The sequence below is a fragment of the Pelodiscus sinensis genome, chromosome 4, assembly GCF_049634645.1.
Source record: "Pelodiscus sinensis isolate JC-2024 chromosome 4, ASM4963464v1, whole genome shotgun sequence".
Taxonomy (NCBI): Eukaryota; Metazoa; Chordata; order Testudines; family Trionychidae; genus Pelodiscus; species Pelodiscus sinensis.
In genome coordinates, this window is record NC_134714.1 from 79,595,901 (window position 1) to 79,622,307 (window position 26,407).

At 43.8% G+C, this 26,407-nt stretch overlaps 1 protein-coding gene and 1 long non-coding RNA gene across 2 annotated transcripts in view; both read right to left on the bottom strand.

Annotated features, from left to right (window-relative positions):
* The window catches only part of LOC142828994 (uncharacterized), a 119,571-nt gene extending 117,800 nt beyond the window's left edge, over positions 1-1,771 (bottom strand). The window contains exon 1 of the long non-coding RNA XR_012903206.1: positions 1,255-1,771. This is a non-coding gene — a long non-coding RNA (uncharacterized LOC142828994). The remainder of the gene's footprint in view (positions 1-1,254) is intronic.
* The window catches only part of LRRC4C (leucine rich repeat containing 4C), a 773,256-nt gene extending 747,198 nt beyond the window's left edge, over positions 1-26,058 (bottom strand). Inside the window, exon 1 of the mRNA XM_075927512.1 lies at positions 26,004-26,058. The gene's annotated coding sequence lies outside the window, so the exon portion shown is untranslated. The remainder of the gene's footprint in view (positions 1-26,003) is intronic.
* Positions 26,059-26,407: the final 349 nt, after the last annotated feature.

A 26,407-nucleotide genomic window follows, 5' to 3' on the forward strand; every position in this document is an offset into this window, starting at 1 on the left:
GGAGAAGAGATAAGCTCTTGCAATATCATTCCATCTCCCCTGAAGCCGGAATCAATTTCCATCTCTCCTTCCCTCCCCACACTAGTGTCAAAAGGCTGCTGATGGCCACATGCTGGTGTGAACTTTGACAGCAATCTGGGCAGGGGTACATGTGATCCTACATACCCACCCAGCACACATGTTGCCCCAGAAAGATGCCATGCCAGGTACCAGCAGAGGTGAGTCTGTCCTAGGAGCTCAGCCAAGTGTGGACAGCACCAAGAAGGCAGGATTAGGTCAGGACATCACCTCCTTCCACCCCTTTCCCCCATGTGAGAGAGATGTACAGAAGTGTATGCATGTCTCCCTCCCCTTTGGAATAGGAAAGTTATAAAGGTAAGTAAATAAAAAGAATCCAGCCATGCAGTGTTCTTAATAGAGGCTCACTCAACTTGATGTAAGTCTGAACATGTGTATGATATAGTCAAACAAGTTCAAAGACAATTACAGTAATTTTACCATGTGTCCTGAGTTCAGCTTAGGGAAACATGGTCACTTCATTCAAGGGGTGGAACTAAACTGAACACTCCTGGGATGGAGAAGCCTGCCAAAAGTGAAACACTGTTTCAAGGACAGTAACTATGGCTACCCAGCCTCCATGGAGAAGAGGTTGAGTCCACGTCTGGGGCAAGGATGAGACCTTACAGAGAGAGAACTGAGACTCAGAATCCTCCCAAGGAGAAGAAATTTAAACCCAGTATTGAAGAGACTCTCCAGAGAAAGCATAGGTCTGAATTACACTAGCTAATTTCTGCTGCTACAGAGAAATGGGAGCCAAGAAATCCAGGGTCTGAAGCCACAGAAATTAGATTTGGAAACTGGGAAGTCCACCAGAACAGAGTTGATAGAAGGAATTTATGCATTAAACCCTAAAACTGGAACTAATATTTTAATTACTCTTGGCCATGAGTTTTTGGAAAACCTACAGGGAAACTGAGGCAAGATAACAAAGTACTATGCTTCCAAGGGGAGTGTTTCATTTAAACCTTCCTGAATCATGCCTCTCTCTAGGTTTAGAACATCTTTTAAAAAGTTACACAATGAAAGTCCTTAGGATTATAAATACAGTTGTCCTGGAGTCTCCAGGAATTAATTTTTAATTAAAGTTTAATCTTTATGTCATGCAATGAGGATTTCAAACCAAAGTTGACAAATTTAGATACATGAGTCCACTCACCAACCCATGACCACACATGATTTGCTGTAGCCACTTACTTCTCTTGAGCCCCGTTAACAGTTGCTCCTGTAAGTGACTTCTCTTCCAACGATTTGGCCCTTGTGCCAGGTCATCATCTTAAGTCCACCCTTCTTGGGGTCACAAATGTCTAAATAAAAGTCCCCAAAAGCCTGTAAAACAAAATCCTTCTACCCTCGGCAGAGCTATTCCTCAACCTGTATTCAAGGCTTAGCCTGCAGATTCTGTGCTAGTCTCCATAACTATGAGAGGCTTATATATACTTTTTCAGGAGTCGCTAGCAAAATCCAGTCCCACATCTACTCAGCACATGATTTGGGCTGGAACCACTAGGTCTATTTAAATTTTCACTGTACCTCTTTCTACTCAGATTCTTAAATTCCCTCTGGGGTTCCTAGTATCTTCCTTGCTTAATCAGGTTCTCCCTTAAGTCTTTCTGCTAGTGGGATTTCTCCATTTTGCCAAGATCTCTTCAAATCCTTCCTGCCCAGACGAGGTGTCCTTCTAGCACTTTCTATATTTCACCTTTATCACCCCTGAAACCTGCTTTACTGCAGCCACCTTCTGCTCTTTATGAGGAATTGCCTGATCACCCTCATGTGAAGCTCATTCTGCAATCAAGTTTGCTTAGTCCCAAGCAGCTGACGATGAGGCAAGATACTTTGTTACAAGGATTCATAGTAATCCCATTCTAAGTCATATTCTAAGGTGTTTAAAGGATTAAAAATTTAGGCTGCCTAAACCAGATAGAATAAAGGACTCCTAACACAATATTTAACTTAACGGATTTCCCCCCTCCTTTTTTATTTTCATAAGTGGCTCGGTGCCCTGATTCATATCAGGACTGGAAGAAGAAGTAAAAATATATCCATTTATATAAGTACTTATATAGCCCTCATCACTGTAGTATACAAACACCAGCCATCAATTTTGAAATAGGGAAGTATTGCAAACCCCATGTCACAAAGCACAGAGAAGCCATAAGTGGGATTTTGAAGTGAGCCTAATAGAGTTAGGAACCCAGTTTCTACATAATTCATACAGGATTTGGGCACTTAACTCCCTTAGGCATCTTTGAAAATTCCAGCATAAGGGATTACCCATAGGGCATCTGAACCAACCTAGATCTTCCAAACTAGGGACCCGTGCCTATCACACTAGACCAGCCTTCCTCTGATACTTCAATATAGTCTCTTCAAAGCACTTTATGGGCCTCATTGGGCGCATGGGGTAGAAAAAAGACTCTTCTCACAAGATTTCTAGGCCAATTCTGCAAGCTCAAGAAGTTACAATAATTTGGAACTGAATTGCAGCATATATTCAGGTTCATCAATCATTGATGGAATCTATTACAGTGAAACCTGTCTTCAGAGAAGCTGAGTGAATATTTAAAAAATATTCACCATCATTCATTTGAATAAAAGCAGGAAATTCACTTAGCCTGCATTTTGTAATCCTTTTTATTCATCTTTAGCAAATACTAGTATATGTTGCACTTTTGTTCACAATAATGTTCACAGAAAGTGAAAATCCCACAAATAGAGATGCATGTAAATAAATCAGTAAAATCGTCTACACTGGCATAATTTTCCGCAAATGCTTTCAACAGAAAAGTTTTCCATTAAAAGCATTTGTGGAAAAGAGCATCTAGATTGGCACAGATGCTTTTCCACAAAGCACTTTTTGCGGAAAAACATCCGTGCCAGTGTAGACGCGGTTTTGCGCAACAAAGCCCCAATTGCCATTTTCGCGATCAGGGTTTTTTTGTGCAAAACAATACCGCGTTGTCTACACTGGCTCTCTTGCGCAAAAGCTTTTGCCCAAATGGGAGCAGCATAGCATTTCTGCAAGAAGCACTGATTTCAGACAGTAGGCAGTCAGTGTTCTTGCAGAAATTCAAGTGGCCAGTGTAGACAGATGGCAAGTTTTTCTGCAAAAGCAGGTGCTTTTGCGGAAAAACTTGCCAGTCTAGACGCAGCAGACGTGTGTGGATAATTCATGAAGAGAGCAAGGGCTACATTCAAACATATTACTTACTAGGAATAGTTTGTCTCTAGATTGAAACAATGATATAAGACTGGTTGAAATTAGATGTTTAACTAAGGTAGTTTTAAAATTGTGTTTTGAATGTTTGAAAATAATTTTGAGTGATCACTAAGGTGTGGTATTTTTTCCTACACGTTTCCCCCATATCAAACTTCAGAGAGAGAGAGAGAGAGAGAGAAAGAGTAGTGATTCTGATCCTAAGAGCAACCCATTACCTGCTGGCAAACTTTTGTGATAGATAGATAGATAGATAGATAGATAGATAGATAGATAGATAGATAGATAGATAGATAGATAGATAGATAGATAGATAGATAGATAGATAGATAGATAGATAGATAGATAGATAGATAGATAGATAGATAGATAGATAGATAGACACAAAAAGGTTGCATGTCATTTATTGCTGGAAAACAGATAACTCTCTGATCATTAAAATTCTTTTGCAATGTATGTGTAGTAAACCCACAATGGACTTATATTTAAAGTGCTACAAACATGTTCTTAAAATGTCTCTGGCAACAGTGCCTAAGCCACACCCGTTCCAAACAAAAGAATGTAGTTCTGCCTCCTTGAATGTGTAGTAAATATAAAGTAAGCAAAGGGTGACCAAAGACACACACTTCCTCTGTGGGTGCCCTGGTGTTAGAGCACTCATGAGGAAAAAAATGGCTCCACTAGCAGGCTGCCCATCAGCACCTCCCTGTGCTTCCCAGTGCTTCCCACCTGGTTGTTTAGCAACATGCAGAAAACACAGCTGAGGAGAGGGAGAAGTGAAAGTGGGGAGAGTTTGAGGGAGGGGGCAGAACAATGTAGGAAGAGATGAGGTGGAGCTTAGGATTTGGGGTAGGGTTATGGTGGGGGCAGGACCTAGGGGAGAGGGAGAGTAGGAAGTTGGGACAGGTAACTACATAATCTCAACAGGGATTGGAGACTATACCTTCTTGAAGTTTTCCTGCCTCTTGAAGCCAGGTCAGTAAACTTTGGGAAGATTTAAAGGGAGAAAAAAAGCCCTGTTGGTGGGGCTAATGAAACCACACAGTTATGGATCCTTCAGCCAAGGGGACTGACATCATTGGAAACTGAATATAGGTGAAAAAACAGCCTCGGCAAAGACTGATGACATTAAGTTTTAGTCTTAGAATCTTATTTGCATTTTTACTTTTGCTTCTCTGTAACCCTTTATACTTAGTATCACTTCATGCTGTGATTTTTCATTACTACTCATTTTACTTTTAGGCTACGTCTAGACTGGCATGATTTTGCAGAAATACTTTTAATGGAAAAGTTTTTCCGTTAAAAGTATATCCGCAAAAGAGCGTCTAGATTGGTCCCGGAGTTATCATAACAACAATGCGCTTTGCGCAAAAGCAGAGGCTCAGAACCATTTTGAAGAGGGCAAAAGGGCACCAGCCCTTTCTGGGGGTAGGGGCAAGAGCTCCTTTGAGACACATGCTTGAAGGGATCTCCCCGGACAGCCATTTCTCTCCTGCTGCGTGTTATAGGACCTCTTGCAGGGACTGACAGCCATAGAAGTTTTTGTGGTTGCCCTCTGCCTTTTTGATCACCACTACCTTTTGCCTTTTAGTGCCTTTGCCTGGTTTTTTTCCATCTTGCTTGTTTTGTCTGCCATGGAGCCAGGGGTCGCCATGTGCCTGCTCTGGCCCCTTCCAGCCATTTTGCAGTGCCTGCAGCTGGTGCTCCACGCTGGTGCCCTCCTCTTCCAGGACCTGGAGGCGCAGATCGCTTTGGACTCCCTCACCATGAAGGCCATGGCATCCCTGTGGCATCCCCACCCCAGCGTGGAGAGGCCACTGTGGAGACTGGACACCAGTACGGATTGGTGGGACCAGCTGGTCCTGGGGCAATGGGACGACCAGCAATGGCTCCAGAACTTCCGCATGTGAAAGCAGACATTCCTGGAGCTGTGTGCCTGGTTCACCCCTGCGCTCCAGAGAACCACCACCCGGCTGTGGGCACCCATACCCGTCAACAAGAGGGTCGCCATCACAGTCTGGAAGCTGGCCACCCGGGACAGCTACCAGTCGGTGGCACATCAGTTTGGGGTGGGCAGATCCACTATCGGTGTCATCGGTGGGCAGATCCACCGTCGGTGTCCGGGGGGGAGTAGAGTGGGGGGTGGGTGCTGCATTCCATGGCCAGGGGCAGCCAAGACTCCAGGATGGGACACCCAGGAGTTTGGGCCGTACCTCCCTTGCACAGGCCTGCTGGTGGGGGGGAGGGGCAAGGGGAGAGGGAGCGCTGATGTGTGTGTGTATGTGGGAGCGCTGATGTGTGTGTTCGTGCATGAGCACAGAGGGTATCATGGGGGGAAGGGGCCCAAAGGAGCACACACTCACCCTGCCTTATGTGATGTGTTCCCCTGTGTTTCTCTGCACACTTCTGCAGGTCGTCCATGACATGAACGTAGGAGATAGCTGTGTAGAGAATCTCTGGGTTAAGCTAAAAGGGGTAAAAAACGAGGGTGATATCATGCTAGGAGTCTACTACAGGCCAGCTAGCCAGGTGGCAGAGGTGGATGAGGCCTTTTGGTGGTGATGGGGGACTTCAACTATCCAGACATATGTTGGGAAACTAACACAGCGGGGCACAGGCTATCCAATAAGTTTCTGGAATGCATTGGAGACAACTTTTTGTTTCAGAAGGTTGAAAAAGCTACCAGAGGAGAAGCTGTTCTGGATTTGGTTTTAACAAATAGGGAGGAACTAGTTGAGAAGTTGAAAGTGGAAGACAGTATAGGGGACAGTGATCATGAAATAATAGAGTTCATGATCTTAAGGAAAGGTAGAAGGGAGACCAGCACAATTGAGGTAATGGATTTCAGGAAGGCAGATTTTGATAAGCTCAGAGAACTTGTAGGTAAGGTCCCATGGGAAGCAAGACTGAAGGGAAAAACAACTGAGGAGAGCTGGAAGTATTTCAAAGGGACGTTATTAAGGGCCCAAAAGCAAACAATTCCGCTGTGTAGGAAAGATAGAAAATATAGCAAAAGACCAGCTTGGCTTAACAAGGAGATCTTGCATGATCTCAAAATAAAAAAGGAGTTCTATAAAAAATGGAAACTAGGACAAATAACAAAGGATGAATATAGGCAAGCAACCCGGGAATGCAGGGACAAGATTAGAAAGGCAAAGGCACAAAATGAGATCAAACTAGCTACAGGCATAAAGGGAAACAAGAAGACCTTTTATAAATACATTAAAAGCAAGAGGAATATCAAGGACAAGGTAGGCCCACTGCTTAGTGAGGAGGGAGAAGCAGTAACAGGAAACTTGGAAATGGCAGAGATGCTCAATGACTTCTTTGTTTCAGTCTTCACTGAGAAGTCTGGAGGTGTGCCTAACGTAGTAAATACAAGCACAGAGAGGGTAAGTTTAGAAGATTGGATACACAAAGAACAAGTTAAAAATCACTTAGGAAAGTTAGATGTCAGCAAGTCACCAGGTCCTGATGAAATGCATCCCAGGATACTCAAGGAGCTGATAGAGGAAGTATCTGAGCCTTTAGCTATGATCTTAATCATGGCAGACAGGGGAGATTCCAGAAGACTGGAAAAGGGCAAATATTGTGCCCATCTATAAAAAGGGGAATAAGAACAACCCAGGAAACTACAGACCAGTCAGTTTAATGTCTGTCCCAGGGAAGATAATGGAGCAGGTAATTAAGGAAATCATATGCAAACACTTGGAAGGTAATAAAGTGATAGGGAATAGCCAGCACGGGTTAGTGAAGAACAAGTCATGCCAAACTAATCTGATAGCTTTCTTTGATAAGATAACGAGCCTTGTGGATAAGGGAGAAGTGGTGGATGTCATATACCTAGTCTTTAGTAAGGCATTTGATACAGTCTCGTATGATATTCTTATTGATAAACTAGGCAAATATAACTTAGATAGGGCCACGATAAGGTGGGTGCATAATTGGCTGGATAATCGTAGTCAGAGAGTTGTTGTTAACGGTGCTAAATCCTGCGGGAAAGGGATAACAAGTGGAGTTCCGCAAGGGTCTGTTTTGGGACCCGTACTGTTCAATATCTTCATCAATGATGTAGATATTGGGATAGAGAGTACGCTTATTAAGTTTGCAGATGATACCAAACTGGGTGGGGTTGCAACTTCTTTGGAGGATAGGGACATAATTCAAAATGACCTTAGCAAGTTAGAGAAATGGTCAGAGGTAAACAGGATGAGGTTTAATAAAGAGAAATGCAAAGTGCTCCACTTAGGAAGGAACAATCAGTTCCATACATACAAGATGGGAAGCGACTGTCTAGGAAGGAGCATGGCGGAAAGTAGAGTGCACCTTCAGCCACTTGAAAGCCCACTTCCGGTGTTTGCTCACCCATCTCGATGAGATGAGCGGAATGCCACGGAGGTAGTGGCCGCGTGCTGCGTGTGCCACAATCTTGTGGAGCGGAGTGGGGAGGCCTTCCTCCACGCATGGATGGCAAGCGAGGGCCAGGCCTCTGAACAGCCCGGCACAGCTGCCATCCACCAGGCGCACCAGGATAGGGTTCCCATCTGGTAGGCCCTGACAGACATGTTCTCCCAGGTCCATTAGTAGGGTCGCCTCGGTCTCCCTTTACAACTCCCTTCCATCCCCTACCTTTTTCCCTCCCTTCCCCTTCCCTCCCAATAAACCACAAACACAGTTTTTTTCTTGAACACAAAAACTTGTACTTTTTATTTACAATGGGGAGAAGGGAGATCTAGGATGGGAGGGGAAGAAGACCTTCAACTGGCAGGGGGAGGAGCTACTCCTGGGAGGGGTGGCCCCTGCGACTGTTCCTGCAGGGGCGGACCTGCACATGGGGGGCAGGCCGCGTCGGGGCAGGCAGCACGGGGATGTGGACAGGAGGGGCAGGAGGGGCCGGGACAGGAGCAGGAGGGGCCATTGCAGGAGGGGTCAGGGGCAGTGCTAGGGGAGAGATGACGGGAGCATGGGGCAAGGCCATGCCATAATGGATGGCATGGCCAATGTGTGCAGTGAGGGTGGCTATTGAATCCTCTATGCGTACACACGGGGCCTGGACGGAGCCCCAGGCCTCTTGGCGTCACGGCAGGTCCGCCTCCATTCGTCGAGTGATGGCTGCCTCGACATGATCGACGGCCTGCACGTAGCGCTGAAGTATCTGGTCCCAGTGGCGGAGCCGCTGCCGTAGTGGTTGGGCGGCTGCGGGTGCTGCTACAGGGCTAGAGGTTCCCCGGCTTCTGCTTGGTCCCGCTGCAGGGAACAGAAGAAAGGATGGGTCAGTCAAGCAGCCGGGCCACTGTCTCCACACCTCATGCCCTCCACTCCTGAACCCAGGTGACACCACAGTAGTGTGGCTTGGGCCCACTCAGTTACCCCCCTGCCCTCGTGTTGTATGTTTGCATACAGGAGCGCCCTTGGAGTAGGGTCCTCCTCCATGTATTGGAACCACCGGTCTGTGTCCTGGCCCCTTGGGGGGTGGGAGGGTGCTTGTTTTGTGTTAACCTGTGGAACTCCCTGCCAGTGGAGGCTGTGAGGCTTTGGGCTAATCAATGGTGTCTGACAGGGAGCGAGATAAATCCCCACACAGTGCCTGGGAGCACATATGGCAGACTTGGTCTGGGCTCTCAGATCCCCATCACATGGGATGTCTCCTGGACGGAACCAGGAGAGTGACTGGGGAGTGTACCATCTTTGCAGAAAAACTCAGGCGGCCCTAGGGCCGGCCCGAGCGCTTCCCCACTCCCCCTCCTGCTAGCCCTCACACACGTAGCCCAGGGATGTATGTGGCTGCAACAGGGACTTCCCTCGGGGGGCCAACCAATGCACCGGGAGTAGACGAGAGGCTCAGTGGGGGCCATGCTCATGGGGATGTGACGCTGCGGTTTTCCCAGGAGCAGCTGGCTGTGCCTCATAGCCAGGCATGGGACAGCATGCCATTCTGTGTGCTGCACCCTTGCTGAGGTGCGGGCTCTGGCCTGAGCCCCTGAGGCCCTGGCTGTTTCCAGCCGGCATCCACCCTTCTCCCGGGTCCCGCTGGGTGTGTGTGAGCAGCACGGTCCCAGGCGTGCCCTGGAGCTGCCTGCTGCAGCCACATGCTTGCCTAATGCTACACAGCCCGTGCAGCTCACCTGGCCTGAGTGATGTGCTCTCCCCCTCCCCCCTCTGGGCGCCTGGCTCCCCCTCCACCTCACCCTTGTGAGTGTAAAGCGCAACACTCACCGGTGGATCCTTCCCCGGCCTCCGAAGATGCATGGGACACGTCAAGGCTGCTGGAGGGGGCCTGCAGGGTGGCAGTGCTAGCCTCATCCTCCGACCCACTGCTGCTGCCTCCTTCCCCTGCCTCAGTGGTCCTGGTAACGGGGGAGGGGGAAGAGCGGCGCACGCATGTGTCCACAGGGACGTCCAGGCCCTGCGGTGGTGGCTGGCCCAGGATGGCGTGGAGCTGTCGGTAGTGGGGGCAGGTGTCGGCTCCTGTCCCCTGGCCCTCGCTGGCTCAGACATAGCCCAGGCGCGGTTCTTTCACTTTAACCCGGACTTGCTCCAGGGTTTGGGCTAGATGTCCATGCTGTGCCAAGCGGGTGAAATATGTCCGCGTTACGGCGCCGGGAATGGGTGCTGTGCAGGGCCTCCTCCTCCTGCCAGAGGTCCAGCAGTGCCTCCAGCTCCCCTGAGGGCCAGGATGGGGCCCTTCTTTTTCGGCCCCTTGGGGCCTCCTGTGCTGTGGGTGCAGGTGCTTGATCCCCCCGTGGAGCTGCCATCGTGGTCTGGGTGACATTGGGGACAGCAGGGGCCGTGTGCCAGACCTGTGGCCAGAGGTCCCAGAATGGCTTCTGCCTTGTGGCCTCAGCAGACTGGTCTGCCTTTAAGGGGTCTCGGGCTACCAGGAAGTCAGGAGCTGGCTTGCAGCTACAGAGCTTCCGAACGGTCACTAGGGCTTTTTTCCGTTTAGCCTGTTTTTCCACAAAACGTCTTAGCTGCCTGTCTACACTGGCCCTCTTGCGCAAAATCATTTCCGCAAGAGGGCTTTTTCCTGAACGGGAGCGTCCAAGTATTTGAGCAAAAAGCACTGATTTCGGACAGTAGAACGTCAGTGCTCTTGCGCAAAATCAAGCGGCCAGTGTAGACAGGTGGCAAAATTTTGCCAGTCTAGATGCACTAACTGTAAATCAATTCCCTGCTTCAATTACAATAAAATGTTTGTTAGCTTTAGATGACGTAATAAGATGCTGGGCACTTTCTCTTTAAAGGCGCAGCAAACTTAACTTTGTAAGTGTTCTGCAAAAGAGCTGGATACCACAATGTAGACAGTTTGGGGGGAAATTTTGACTGTTATAGATATTTGGGTCACTCTGCTCAAGTAAGTGGCCAGCAGAAGCTTGGTTATAACCTTCATGCTTCGATGTTGGTTCCTGGAGTCTGAGCCAAAGCAATATAGCATTTAAGGAAGCAGAGTTGTGGGGCATGTGGTGACAGTTTCTTATTGGTTTGTGTATTCCAAAGTATCACTTTTTTCTCTCTAAATTCCCTCCATGCTGATCTCCCTAGTTATGCTCTACTAAAGCTCAAGTCTCAGATTTCTATCCCTAGCATCACACAACCCCTAGAAGCAGGATATCTGATATTTACCAGTCTCAAATTTGAACAGTTTAAAAAACATAAGATCAACAACAAACAAGCACAGAAAGCAAAATGTTGTGCATACAACTGGCAGTTGTCTCAGTCTTGACCCTCTTTTTTTCCACTTCAAGATGGCATAATGTCACTGAAATAAACTTCTGATAATGCAAATTATATTAATAATCTGTTTATTCCAGACACCAGTATCAAAAACAAAAGAATCTGACCTTACTGCTTTGTCAGTCATATGAAAAGTTCTGCCTTAAATCAAAATACCATCTTTCACTTCTGAATATAATTAAATGATTGTTGACATGTTTATCTAGTCATTAAATGCAAATCTCTAATGGGCATCTGTGCTGCTGAACTTATTTCATCCCATTACATAATCCTTACCACCTACTGATTAATTAATCCTTTCCTTCTGCACAAGAGTGTAGACTAGGCTAGTCAATAGGCAGACAGCAGGTCATATCCAGACCATCAGATGCTTTTGAATGAACCAGAAAAAAAATATTTACTTATTATCAGTATTGTTATTGTGCTGTGAAAAATGTTTCTCTAGAGCCTGAAGTTTGATCAAGAAATTTGTCGCTTGACAAGAAATAATTGACACTGCTGCAGACTGACCTCCTCTCTGACAGGCCATTACATTTCACCCACTTACCACTATATTGAGTGCAAATATTTTAGCCAAATACAAGTTTATCTTCTTGAAAGACATCCAGTCTTAACATGACATCATCAGGAGATAGAAAACCCACACTTCCCTTCATGTTTTTATGGTTAATCACTATGGGTATGTCTGGATTACATCCCTTTTCTCGAAATGGCAAATGAAGCCGGGATTTAAATTTCCAGCACTTCTTTTGAATAATGGTGGCCATGATTTTGAAATGGGGCTTTTCTAAACAACAACAACAAACAGCTGTTTAGATGGGGATGGATCGAAAATAAAACCCTTTTTGGAAAGATCCTGAACTCCTTGGGATCTTTTGAGGAGTACAGGATCTTTCGAAAAAGGGTTTTATTTTCAATTCATCCCCATCTAATCGGCCATTTTTTTTGAAAAGCCCCATTTCCAAAAAAAATGTGGATGCCATTATGCAAACGAAGCACAGGAAATTTAAATCACAGCTTCATTTGCAATTTCAATATGTCTAATTTACATGTCTTTTTCGAGAAAAGGAATGTAATCTAGACATACCCTATCATAAAAATGGCGTTTATTTATACTTTTAATGTATTTGGCTTCAGCTTCCATCCATCGTTTCTTATTATGCTTTTCTCTGCTAGATTTAAGAGCCTTCTTCTCCCTATGAAGATGCTTACCCACTGTAATCAGTGTAATTAAGATTTATTTTCTCCCATCCTGAGGAAAATTCCAGACAATCAATGTTATAATGAATTGTACCATGGTAAAAGTAGTCCAAACACTGTCAAAGCTTGAGGGTGGAGAGGAAGACTCCACTTTCCACACGTCTTCCAAAACATCCAGCCCTTACTTAAGTTTTAAAGCCATCTACTTCAAGCTTTGGAGAGGAAATAAAAATTCAAGAGAGGAGAAGAGGATGGAATCCAAGATACTGGGTTACCAGTGAGTAATTTTCCCTTGTTTATCTTCATCCTCTTCCGTCATGTGGAACATTCCAGATAACAAACGAATGTAGCAAATCATGCAATAAGGGCAGATGTGCTTGAGACAGCTTGGAAAATGTTAGGAACTAAATTGGTCTCTTTCATCTATAATCATCTGGGAAAATTAGGCATAATTATGATGAAAGGACCACAGCTCTCTGTTCCAGATTTCCAGAGTGGTAACATCAGTCCTCTCAGCTCAGCAAGTAGAAATATTCTGGCTAGCATGGTCTGGCAGGGATAGAGTTGTTCACATATGTTCACCAGCCAGATTAGCACATGAGGACTTTAGCCAGTGTCTGGTGGACAGATGCACTAAATTTGTGATTTCCCCAGGACTCCTACTCCACTCCAGATCCCACCTCTGCTTCTCCTGCATACTGCTGAACAGCTGATCACAAAGGGCTTTTTCTGACATTGGTAATCCCCATTTTATGAGGAAGAAGCCTTTTACCAAAAAAGCTCTTTCGGAAAAATGTGTGTGTGGACGGGGAATAGGGAGTTATTTTGAAAGAAGAAGAAAAAGCACAGCTGCCCTGGTGGCCATTCCACCCATAGTAATCACAACTGAAATGTGAGAGAGTCCATTCAGCGTGGATGCTATCTTTTAAAAAAGCAGATGGCTTTTTCAATGCACTTTTCGGAAAAGCCTGTAGTCTAGACATAGCCCAAGAGGTGGAAGGCTATGGAGGAGTGAGGCACTCATCTGTGGAGCTGCCAGTGGGTGCTGAGGGCCCACATCTTGTTTTCCATGGGTGCTTCAGCCATATAGCACCCATGGAGTTGGCGCTTATGCTAATCAGTCTGTGGCAACAGAATGCCCAAAATTTGGGTCCTGGAAGCAAACAAACAAGAAAAACCTCATTCATTTCCCATGAAAGAGCAGTATATGAAACAGGTAAAGGTAAATGTCTCTTTCTACATCCAGATAAGACAGTTTTTTATGAAAGGGGCAGTTGAACTATTTGGATAGATGAACAGCAGGCAAATACTCCTACATGTGGTAAGGAAAAAGCTCCTGAGGCAAACAAAAACCAATTTGTTCACCAAAAACTAAGAATGGGAGTTAAATCAGAAAACTTAATTCCCACAGATATTTCTATAGACAACAGATGCAAGGAAAATTTTATGAGAATCTAACAGAGGTCCAATCAAGTGGGTCTGGCTCTGAAAACTGCCCTCCTTAAGGAGAGGGCTTTAAAAACTGGGAGAGATGAAGATAATAAGTCATGGTCCATTAGACTGCTGATAGGAAAGGAATGAAGTGAAGAAAGCTTTTGTATCTTATCTAATCTGTTCTAGAAGGGAATAACTCGAGGATGTGACACACCCACACCAGTTAAAGAAAGTTAATTAGGCCTATGATTAAGTTTCTTGTCTGAGGCTAGTTGGTCAACATATCTGCAACCTTGAGGCTAAAAGGTTTCTTTTCTGCATCTGCTTCTTGGTCATGAGGCTCAGGAAGAAGGGTTTAGAGAAGCAAAGTAATGTGACACTGAACAAACCCATAGTGTGGGCTCAACACAAATGGAAAGTAAAGAGATTTCTAAATGGAAAATGAAAATGTTAAGGGTACAATGGAAGAACTGTAGATATTTGGTCTGATATGAGAGGCGTGGACAGCTTCAAGTCTGGTCATTCTAAACTACAAATGGATGAGGCCATCAGCAAACAGAAGATAACTACAATGGCTACTCTATTCTACAAGTTACAGGAGGTACTGGAATAGCAAAAAGAACAAGTCTGCGGCAGCAGTCCTAGAATAACTATTGAATTCTGATAATGATGAGGCTGAAATATTCACCTCTGTTGACAGGAATCCATCAAACCTTGGTGACTAGGGACTCAGAATTCTGCCACTGTGGCAACAAAAGCCTTCAGTGTTCTATCATGAGGTGTCATTATCTACAGTACTTGTAAAACTGAAAAGCTTTTTCTGCAGCACCATCTTGGGAAAGAAAACATCACTCCAGTATGGAAGGAACTTGCATGTCAAATTGTATGAACTCCATTAAGGCTCCACGGCTCCTATGGGTGACAGAGATACACTGACAAAAGAACATTTCCATCATAAATATGGAAAACATGGGAACTTTGTATTTGTTTTAAAAGAGAGCCTCATAAATGAGGAGAGACCTAATCTATGTGTCAGCAGTGACAGCTGTCTTATAAGGAGATTTGCTGTTAATAACAATTTTGTACTAGTTTCCGTAGCAACTGCCACCTCGCACTCCTGTCCCCGAGACATAGAACATCTAGTAATAATAATGCTTCCACTTCTACAATGTTTACTGGGAGCATAAGCTAGATTTTTAATAGGAAACAAGTTTGTTTCTTATGGTGCTGTTTCGGTTTACTCTGAACACTGATGATTTTGATGGCGGCTAGGAAACTGGTTTGGTAAGTGAAATAAACACAAGTATGCAATTGTTTCAGAAAATTATAATGAACCCTCTCTTCTTCCAAACCCATTGCTGCTATAGCAACAATGGATTTGGGAAGGAGGAGAGACTAACATACAGGGGAACAAGGAAACAACACAGGAACAATCTGATAAGCTCAGGGGCTGCCCGTGCATAGAGGCCAACTTGGCTGTCACCTAGGGCACCGCATTAAACAGGGTGCCCAATGATGATGTCACACCATTCAGGGCTGTGGAGGCGGGGACACCATTCACACATACCGCTTGGGGTGCCAGCTGCTGGCAGCTCGCCTTGGGCCGCCCCTGGATGAGCTAGAACTCTGTTGGTCAGATCCTTTAGGAATCCCTTTAGGCAGCACCTCAGATGTTTGTTGAGAAGACTAGCAAACACAGTTAATTTTTCGAGTTATTGATGTCCATTATTGAGAGAAGGTTTTGTACCAGCATAACTATTTCACTTAAGTGTATCATTTTTATAGAAATAGGGATACCAGTGGAAACCTTAGTGTGAATGCTGTTTTATTAGGTAAAGGTGCTTCGTATCAATATAGACTAGTCCCCTTCCTGTGCCAGAATAAAACACACACACACACACACACACACACACACACACACACACACACACACACACACACACAAGCACTGTTATAACAATACTAGAACATTCACCCATTATTGCCTGGGGATTTAATTAATTTTTTTTCTTCATTTAAATAATTGCTCTGGGGTGGGGCTCGGGATGCGGGGCTCAGTATGCAGACTGCCCATGAGTAGTCGATGCAGCTAGAGCTGGGGGAGGAAGGCCCCTAGTTCCACCCCTTCTGCTGAGGCCCTGCCCTGCCCTGCCCCATGAGGCGGGGAGAAAGCAAGTTCACAGGTGCACGCCCCAGCTTCTCTGACCCAGAGCATCAGGAAGGAAGGAGGATGCACAGCCTGAGCCTCCCCAGCCCTGGAGCACTGGGGAGGGAGGAGGCCGTGTGGCTCCATCATCCCTGGTTCCAGATCACTAGGGAGGAAGAGGATCATGTGGCTCTACACTTCCCAGACCCAGAGAAGGCCAGACACTAGGGACAGCAACACTCCACATCCAGAATGTCCACAGCAGGGGTTCTGGGGGCAGAGTGTGGGTGGGGAGATGCCTGACTGTTTGGAAAAACTCTGCCTTCCCCTGCCTAAGCCCATAAGGCTGCACTGGGGAGAAAGGGCTACCACAGCTTTCTCTAACTACAGCAGCTTGGGGACAGGTGATCTATGGCCACTGTATGTCTTCTGGCTTGGGCGGGTCCAAGTTTGTCTTCTCCCTGTACTCCCCAACCAAATTGAGGAATGGAGCAAACTGCACTTTTCCCTCATTTCCTGATAGAGGAAGAACTTCAGCTCTCCCCACCCCTCCTAAAAGTTGCCTAGGGGGTGGGAGGCTCGGGATTGGGGAAGTCATGGACAGGAGGAGGTCTCCCCAGCCAGCCCCTTTCATCTGATGGGAGATTCTGTCTCTTTTCTGTACACTCCCTTGTCCCTCATGCACCATCAAACCTTTGCCTTGTTTTAAGTTATAGTAAGAGGAAGCTGCCTACCAAATGGTCATCCTAGCTCTTACCATCTATGAGGAGTTCATGAACAAATGGACGGAGAGAAAGGCTCGTTCGCCCACAGACAGACAATTTCTCTACAATATATAGTATTTAACTGTGACTACACAAGGGGAGCTGCACCACTTTAACTATATAGTGTACCATGTAACTATAACTTGTGTATGGAAAAGCCCTAGGTATCACCGTTCAGTTAAATTCCAGAAACTTGTGTTAGAATTACATGTAATTCAGTCCCCATTGAGAGGGTGGAAAGAGTGAACAAAACAGAAGCCTTATGCTCTTATTGACAAGCAGGATATTGTAGTTTTTCCTAACATGTTGCTTGCTCTTTTAGGATATAAGGCTACTTAGGGTATATGCTTCTATCACAAAGGATAATTGTTGTGCAGGTAATCATACCCATACAAGCTTTAATATAGCACATTAATTAATGTTGATGGCAATAACAGCAGTAAAGATGAAGCAGCATGGATATCAGCAAAGTCTGAAAGCACAACTATGTGTGTAGGATTCCCAGCTGGGTTGTATTGAAGTGGCTAGACCATGCTAAAGCCTACATCCCCATCTCTTCACTGTTAATAGAGTCACTTTTTACAAGGATTTTGCATTTCCTTTGTTATCTCTGCTGGTTCTCCAGACTGATTCAACGCCAACAACCAACCTAGACTTCTCCCAGATCTCTCCTCAATCCCCACTCTGCACTTGGGTTGGGGTTGATGTGGAGGTAGACAGTGGGGAAATGCACAGTAAGATGAGTTATTAGACACTGTATAAAAGCAATCTATGGCAAAGAATTACTCAAAAATTCCATAGGTGAACCTCCCTTCTTCTACCATTTACCTTATTCACACGAGTAGAGCACTGAATCAATAATGTAAAAACAAAATAAAAAGCTGCAAAGTGATTTATATATTGGATTAGCAATATATATTTATAACATGTAGTAACTACATTTATTTAACTGGGTTTTTTAAAGATATTGGAGAATATTTTTTACTCAAACATGCTTCTACTGAAATCTTACAAAATTCACAATTGCTTCACTGGGTGCAGAAGCAGCTTTTAATGAAATTAAATATTATTTTAATGTCTGAAGGCACAGTGAAGTAAAGAAAAGAAAGAGATTAAGAAAATAAAAGAGAGTAACTAGGAAAAGGCAACAAAGTACATCACCTTTAGCCAAAATTAGCAGACGAGGGATAGGGACCAGTGTCAGGAAAACTTAGTTTCTATTCAAGGTTCGGCCACTGATTTGTTGCATGATCTTGGGCAAATCATCTCATCATGCTGTGACTTAGTTTTTCTAACTGTAAAGTTGGGACTATTAATGTTTACCCACAACAAAAGCAGCTGACGATCTACTGTTGAAATACACAATTTAAATGTGATTATTATTGTACAACTAAATTTTCTTCTGAAGAAATGACTCTTTGGAAACCTAAAAAATTAACCATTTGGGGCAAATGAGACACACACATTTTTTTTTCATTCTTCTTTGTGCTTAGCAACAAGTTTCCCTGCAAACAAACAGACTTAACATAGGTATTCTTTATAGCCTCAAAACAATAAGAGAACATTAACATTGCAATAGGCAATGATGGCATTTTATTACCTTTTAATACTAAAAATTTAAATGGCTCTAAAAGCACTGTGACTGTTGCTTTCTAAATGACTGGATTACCTTAGAAGCCAAAGGAAAAGTTTTAAAAGGGGTGCAGAGAGAGAAGAAATCATAATGTACTTTTTCAGACCGATGGAATCATTGGATTTCATTTCAAACAACTACAAAAGGAAATCAAAATGGAAGCGAGATGGGTGACAGTGCTGTCTGTCATGCACCATTTCAGCCAGATTACATGGATAGCTACTATGCAGAATTGAGTAGCAGATATTAATCTAATTGAATCAAGTATTATTTTCAAGTTAGCTCAGGATTTTAGTTGTGGTACATCGCACTGCTGTGCAGAAGGCTCACTTTTGGCAGGCAACTGTGTGTTCTTACTCCATGGTTCAGCAGCCTCTAGTGTGTCAAAGAGATAATATTCTCTAGCCCAAGAGAAGGTGGAGGAAGAAAAGGATTCCAGCTGCACTGGCTCACATAAGAACTCCCTGTTCACCAGTATAGGAAACAGCAGTGATATCTAATTCAGAGGAAGCTTGCATCATGCCAAGTTGGCATCTCTATGAAGAAAAGGAAGCTAATGAAAAACCAGACACTGGTATGCAAAGGAAAAAAGAAAACTGAGATTCTGTCCCAGCTCACTTCAGGATATGAACCTAAACAATGTTCTTGCCCTAAGAAGGTGAGATGGCAAGAGAGAGTTGAGCAAGTACAAATACAGTATCTCAGGGTGCCATCTTGTTGCACTTTATAAACTAAGCCGAGTTCAGCCAGGTTGGTGCCTGGATGAGAGATGCTGGAAGACAAAGTAATATATTGCCAGGAATGGTGCACCTCTCTGTCAACATCATTCTACTAATGGTGTTGTCTTTTGGATGAGTTATAAAACCAAGATCCTAACTTTATGCCTGGTTTTTAAGGATGCCAAGTTGTTCTTAGGAATATTTGTTTCATGATGTCCTGGCTGAATTACAGCATGGGAATGATACTCTCTCTCTTTGCCTGAAACTCCCTACTGATTTTATTGGAGGTAACTCCCCCCCCCCCCATCCCCTGTAGTCCCTAAACTGTTAGGTAGCCTTCAAGTGCTATTATAATGACTGTAGATTGTTTCTCCGGAGAGGGTTCCATTTTTATGAGCCTTAGGAAAAGTGCTCCATGAATCAATAAATAATTGTGAGGCTTCAACACCTCTGAAGTGTACATGCATAAAATGAATGACAGCTTTGATTTAACTTATTCTCAGTCTACTTCTCACACTGTTGGGAACAAGCATGCTATAATTACATTTAATTAAAAAAAGAAAACAATACAGAACTAGAGATGGAAGATGACGCTGGTCCAAGGAGCAGAGCTTACAGTATTAATCTTTGGAGCAATACCTAAATGGCACCTTTGGTCAAAGGACCAAGGACCATTGTGAGGCCCAATTTCTCATGAAACATGAGTGCTAGAAAATGTATGTCCTATTTTAACATGAGAAACCTGCCCTTAAAAATCACATCATTCTAACTAAATTTTCTTTCTCCCAACAGTTTATTTCTGCCTCATTTTAGTGTGCTATTCAAGACTTTCTGAAGCTAGACAACATGCTGTACAGCTTCAATGTGAGTGAAATCCAACTTTTCAAATAGTGTTTTGAATATTAACTACTCTGGGGCCCAGCCTACAGTAGAACAGGAAGATTGGCTTAAGGTAGATAACTCCGGCTAATCAAAATGTGTAGTTGGAGTCGACTTAGCTTACGCTAAGCCTTGGCAGCATCCATACTGTGAGAAGCCAATGGGAGCAAATGCTCCCATGGGCTTCCCTTACTCCTCACAAAAGAAGATGCCAGTGGGAGCTACCTTTAACATTTGATTTAGGGGGTCTATACTAGATCAGCTAAATCAAAAGCCAGAAGATCAACCTCTGGAGCATCAGTTTTCTGGTAAGTATAGACAGTGCAAATCTAGCCTGCCCCAAGGGTTCAGAACTGAAGTGCAGAGAATAGTGAGCTCCACGGAGCATTGAGCATGTCTTCATTATATTTGTTGAGCCTGTGACACAGAGACCCACAGGCAGTTGTGACGCGGTGGTTGCCCAACACTGATAAAGCTGGGGTTAAAACAGCTCTGGGAGTGGCCTGGGGCTGGAAGCCAATCATGAGCAGGCTTGTGACAGCCCATGAGGGCCCAGCTGGGCAGTATAAAAAGGTGGCAGTCTCTCTAGATCTGCAAGGAGATGGAGCTAGCCACTTGCTATGGACAGTACCCTGGGCAGAGCAATGCTGGAAAAAGTCATGTGGAGACAGGGGTGCTCTGGCCTGATTCACTCCCAGGAAGGCGGCCTGATCCAGGGTCCTGAGGAGGTAGTTTGGCTGCAGTCGGGAAGCCAGGATAGGAATAGGCTGCAGGTCCAATCACCTTTGCCAATGATGAGTGGCCACTTCACACAGTGGTCTGCCCCTGAGAGAAAGAGCTAGATGAGGAATGGCAAGTGGGTCACGGAGGCAGGGTGTGTTAAGGGGTGATTGGGAGGGGAGGGGAAGACCTCAGAGTGTGGGTGCTGCCATGAGGCAGTAGCCAGGAGAAGGGTCACCACAGTCTGAGAGGGATGCGGGGCCTGGTGTGACATGGTGGAGAACAGTGACACAGACAAGCAAACAGTACACGAGACATCATCCAGAAGAGAATGCTTCAGAGTTAGAAGAGCTGATTTCTGGATTAATCATCAGGAGGTGCCACGACTGTGAGGCAAACATTGCTACAGTGATTCACTACTCCGGTTAATATACAATGTCATTGGAAACTTCCAATGATCTGAAGAAGTGGGCTGTGCCCACGAAAGCTCATTATACCATATACCATATATTGCTTTTTAAGTTTATCCTGTACAGACTAACTTGGCTACCCCTTGAAGCATTGGGAATCTATTAACTCACTTATCAGTATTATTCTTGCATGATGTATTGATATGGTGAGTACAGAGAGCTAAATACGTTCATAAGCCTAATCCCTGATCAAGACGATCAGGCAGAGACGATGAAAGCGTATTTCCATAAAAGGTAAACAAAGCCATCAAACTTGCAAGATGGGGAGATCTGAACATCAATTGATCGTTGAACCCACTGATTGTGTACAATATCCTTGGATACGTCTTTTCTGAAAGTAAATGGCAACCTGGTTGTATAATTGTGATATGTATGTATTCACACGGTATAAGACACTATGCATACATAATGATATTCTATGTTAAGGTGGGAGACCAGAACACAGTGGGGAACTTGTTCTCCCAAAGATGTCTACATTAATGAAATTAAGCAAGGTGTGACCAAAACCAATAGAAGCTCTATTTACAAATCTGTAAATGGATGGAAAGTCCCCTGGAAGTGAAGAACAGACTTTATGAGGAAAACAATGAGCTTGAGAAGACAATATAAGGAGATACAAACACCAGTTTGGCATCTGTCACGGGACAGATCTAAAGGAGCTAGAGCTTTTGCAAGCTTTTGCTTCAGGTAGGCTCTGGGAACAAAGGACTGGGAAGAAATCTACCTTACTAAGTCTTACCCTGTACATCGCATATTTTATTCCTGTTTGTTTACAGCCCTTTATAACTTTATCCCTTCCCACTGGCATCACTTAACCTATATCCTTTTGTTAACAAACTTTTTTCTTTTTACATCTAAACCAACCCAGCACTGTATTTGAATGAAAATAATTGTTATCTCCAATTAATGGGGCAAAACGCAGGAAGAACTGGAAGTGCTAATAAATAAGTACAATTATGAAATTGTTGGCATCACAGAAACTTGGTGGGATAATGCACGATTGGAATGTTTGTATAGAAGGGCACAGCTTGCTCAGGAAGGATAAACAGGGAAAAAAGGGAGGAGGTGTTGCCTTATACATTAAAAATGAACACACTTGGGCTGTATCTACATTGGCACCCTTTTCCGTAAAAGGATGCTAATGAGACACTTTGGAATTGCAAATTCCATGGGGGATTTAAATATCCCCTGCGGCATTTGCATGAACATGGCTGCTGCTTTTTTCCGGCTTGGGGTTTTGCCGGAGAAAGCACCAGTCTAGACGGGATCTTGCAGAAAATAAACCCTTTTGAAAGTAGGAATAAGGGACCTTCTGGAAAAGGGTTTATTTTCCGCAAGATCCCATTTAGACTGGCGCTTTTCTCCAGCAAAGCCCAGAGCCGGAAAAAAGCGGCAGCCATGTTCATGCAAATGCTGCGGGGGATATTTAAATCCCCCACAGAATTTGCAATTCCAAAGTGTCTTATTAGCATCCCTTTTACGGAAAAGGGTGCCAATGTAGACACAGCCTTGGAGTGAGGTTGAGGTGGGCATAGGAGACGTAAATGTTGAGAGTCTCTGGGTTAGGCTAAAAGGGATTAAAAACAAAGGTTATGTCATACTAGGAGTCTACTACAGGCCACCTACCCAGATGGAAGAAGTGGATGAGGCTTTTTTTAAACAACTAACAAAATCATCCAAAACCCAAGATTTGGTGGTGATGGGGGACTTCAACTATCCAGATATATGTTGGGAAAATAACACTGCGGGGCACAGACTATCCAATAAGTTCTTGGACTACATTGGAGACAACTTTTTATTTCAGAAGATTGAAAAAGCTACCAGGGAGAAAGCTGTTCTAGATTTGATCCTAACAAATAGGGAGGAGAATTTGAAAGTGGAAGGCAGCTTGGGTGAAAGTGACTCATAGAGTTCACAATTCTAAGGAAGGGTAGAAGGGAGAACAGCAAAATAGAGACAATGAATTTCGGGAAGGCAGATTTTAGTAAGCTCAGAGAGTTGATAGGTAAGATCCCATGGGAATTGAAACTGAGAGGAAAGACAACTGAGGAGAGTTGGCAGTTTTTCAAAGGGACATTGTTAAGGGCCCAAAAACAAAGATATGTCGGAAAGATAGAAAATTTGTCAAAAGACTGCCTTGGCTTAACCACGAGATCTTGAATGATCTTAAAATAAAAAAGGAGTCATATAAAAAATGGAAAGTAGGACAAATTACAAAGGATGAACACAGGAAAACAGCACAGGAATGCAGGGGCAAGATTAGAAAGGCAAAGGCACAGAATGAGCTCAAACTAGCTACGGGAATAAAGGGAAACAAGAAGACGTTTTATAAATACATTAGAAGCAAAAGGAAAACCAAGGAGAGGGTAGGCCCACTAGTCAGTGGAGAGGGAGAAACAGTAACAGGAAACTTGGAAATGGCTGATATGCTCAATGACTTCTTTGTTTCGGTCTTTACCGAGAAGTCTGTAGTAATGCCTAACATACTGAATGCTAGTGGAAAGGGGGTAATTTTAGAAGGTAAAATAAAAAAAGAACAAGTTAAAAATCACCTAGAAAAGTTAGATGCCTGCAAGTCACCAGGGCCTGATGAAACACATCCTAGAATACTCAAGGAGCTCATAGAGGAGGTATCTGAGCCTTTAGCTATCATCTTTGAAAAATCATGGGAGACAGGAAAGATTCCAGAGGACTGGAAAAGGGCAAATATAGTGACCATCTATAAAAAAAGGAAATAAGAACAACCCAGGAAACTACAGACCTCTTAGTTTAACTTCTGTGCCAGGGAAGATAATGGAGCAAGTAATTAAGGAAATCATCTGTAAACACTTGGAAAGTGGCAAGGTGATAGGGAACAGCCAGCATGGATTTGTAAAGAACAAATCATGTCAAACCAATCTGATAGCTTTCTTTAATAGGATAACGAGCCTTATGGATAAGGGAGAAGCGGAGGATGTGGTATATCTAGATTTTAGTAAGGCGTTTGATACGGTCTCTCATGATATTCTTATCAATAAACTAGGTAAATACAACTTAGATGGGGCTGCTATAAGGTGAGTGCATAACTGGCTGGATAACCATACTCACAGAGTAGTTATTAATGGTTCACAATCCTGCTGAAAAGGCATAATAAGTGAGGTTCCGCAGGGGTCTGTTTTGGGACCGGCTCTGTTCAATATCTTCATCAACGATTTAGATATTGGTATAGAGATCTAGGGGTTATAGTGGACCACACGTTAAATATGAGTCAGTAGTGTGATGCTGTTGCAAAGAAAGCAAACATGATTCTGGGATGTATTAACAGGTGTGTTGTGAGCAAGACACGAGAAGTCATTCTTCCGCTCTACTCTGCACTGGTTAGGCCTCAATAAGAGTATTGTGTCCAGCTCTGGGCACCGCATTACAAGAAAGATGTGGAAAAATTAGAGAGGGTCCAGAGAAGAGCAACGAGAATGATTAAAGGTCTAGCGAACATGACCTTTGAGGGAAGGCTGAAGGAACTGGGTTTGTTTAGTTTAGAAAAGAGAAGATTGAGGGGGGACATGATAGCCGTTTTCAGATATCTAAAAGGTGTCATAAGGAGGAGGGAGAAAACTCGTTCATCTTGGCCTCTGAGGATAGAACGAGAAGCAGTGGGCTTAAACTGCAGCAAGGGAGGTTTAGGTTGGACATTAGGAAAAAGTTCCTAACTGTCAGGGTAGTCAAACACTGGAATAAATTGCCCAGGGAGGTTGTAGAATCCCTATCTCTGGAGATATTTAAGATATTTAAGAGTAGGTTAGATAAATGTCTATCAGGGATGGTCTAGACAGTATTTGGTCCTGCCATGAGGGCAGGGGACTGGACTCGATGACCTCTCGAGGTCCCTTCCAGTCCTAGTATTCTATAATTCTAAGATTAAAGAAACAAACATTATTATTTTCTGAGTGATCCAGGAAAGAGCTGAATCTTGCTGAGCATACAGTTTTGTGAAAATTCGGGACTAGTGAGTATTGGGATGATCTTAACAGGTGTCATCAAAGATGGTAGAAACCACAGTTGGACTGTTTTATTATAGGAAGGCTGCTGGGGTCAAAGCACAGACCTAGGAGCTACACAACCTACACTGCATGTTTGTCTGCTGCCTGTTGCTGTGTGGGCTGGGAGTCACAGCAACAGAGCAGTTAAAGCAGCCAGTGTTAAAGAGCAGGTGATACTATAACCCCTCATTGGCATGGCGGCAACCTAGAATGTGATAGAATCACTAGAGGATACTGCATAAAGAAAAGTTAGTGAGAATAAATCAACTAGAGAATTTAATTTTAGCATAAACTACAATGGTCATTTTAATGTCATGTTAGAAACAATCTCCATTTTCCCTATGCAGAGGTCTCAAACCTGGTACTTGGAAGAACAAACATTCTATGTTTATTTTAAGTAGGTGATAAAAAGCCACTCCAGTTATATTTTGTATCTTTAAATATTCTTTCAGCTACCTGAATAAACTTTCGTAATGATTTTTTTTATTCTTCTGAGGCACACATCCATTTGTTGCCATCAGCAGCATAGCAGTCAATGTAGTGTAGTATAGACAGAAGCCAAATAGTCAAGGCAATGATCAGGTACCCCTCAAAAGAATTGTTTAAAGAGATTCCAAATCCTGATAACAGTCATTTTGCAAGACTGCCAGAAGAGACACATGGTCCCTTTTAAAATATAATATCCATAACGATGTAGAAAATTGACAGTAAGCAGAACACAGCTACTCATGACAATGGCTGGCTTCTTAAGACCTATAAAACACAGTTCCCTGTCATTTAAGATAAAGGAAAATTGCATCTAGCTGTTGGTACTGGCGCGAGAAGGCAGGACATTGCAGTTTATGTTGTATACACATGGTTTACAATAACATTTCCTAACAGGAATAGCAACATCATCCCATTAAACAATATAAACTCACACTGGGATGCCGGGCTATTTTTCTGCTCCAACCTGTTAGCCAGAGTTAGAACCCTGCATCATCAAGTTGGTGATTAAATTTTGCTTACTCATTGTGGCAAGTGCAGCTCCTGAACTCCACCAGGAAGTGAGCAAGGTAGATCTGGAAAGAGGAAACTAAGGTCAGAGATATCCTAGAACAACCAGAGCCATTGAGAACGTTTAGGCTTAAGTTCATGTTGCTAATTTCTGAAATAATAATGACAAAGTGTACAAAGGGGAAAAGTTTAACCTTCTACAACAACTGTAGATTTGATTTGGAGCAAAATGTAAACAGAAAATGCTCATTTGAAGAATAACTTTGGTCAAGAGTTCTTTTTCTGTAGTGTGTTCAGAATCAATCTGTTGCAAGTAATAACCAAAATGTATACTTTATTTGTGTGATTGGATGCAGAGATCACATGGTATTATTTCACTCCCCTACTGGATAAATGAAAATGCTAGAATTAGGTTT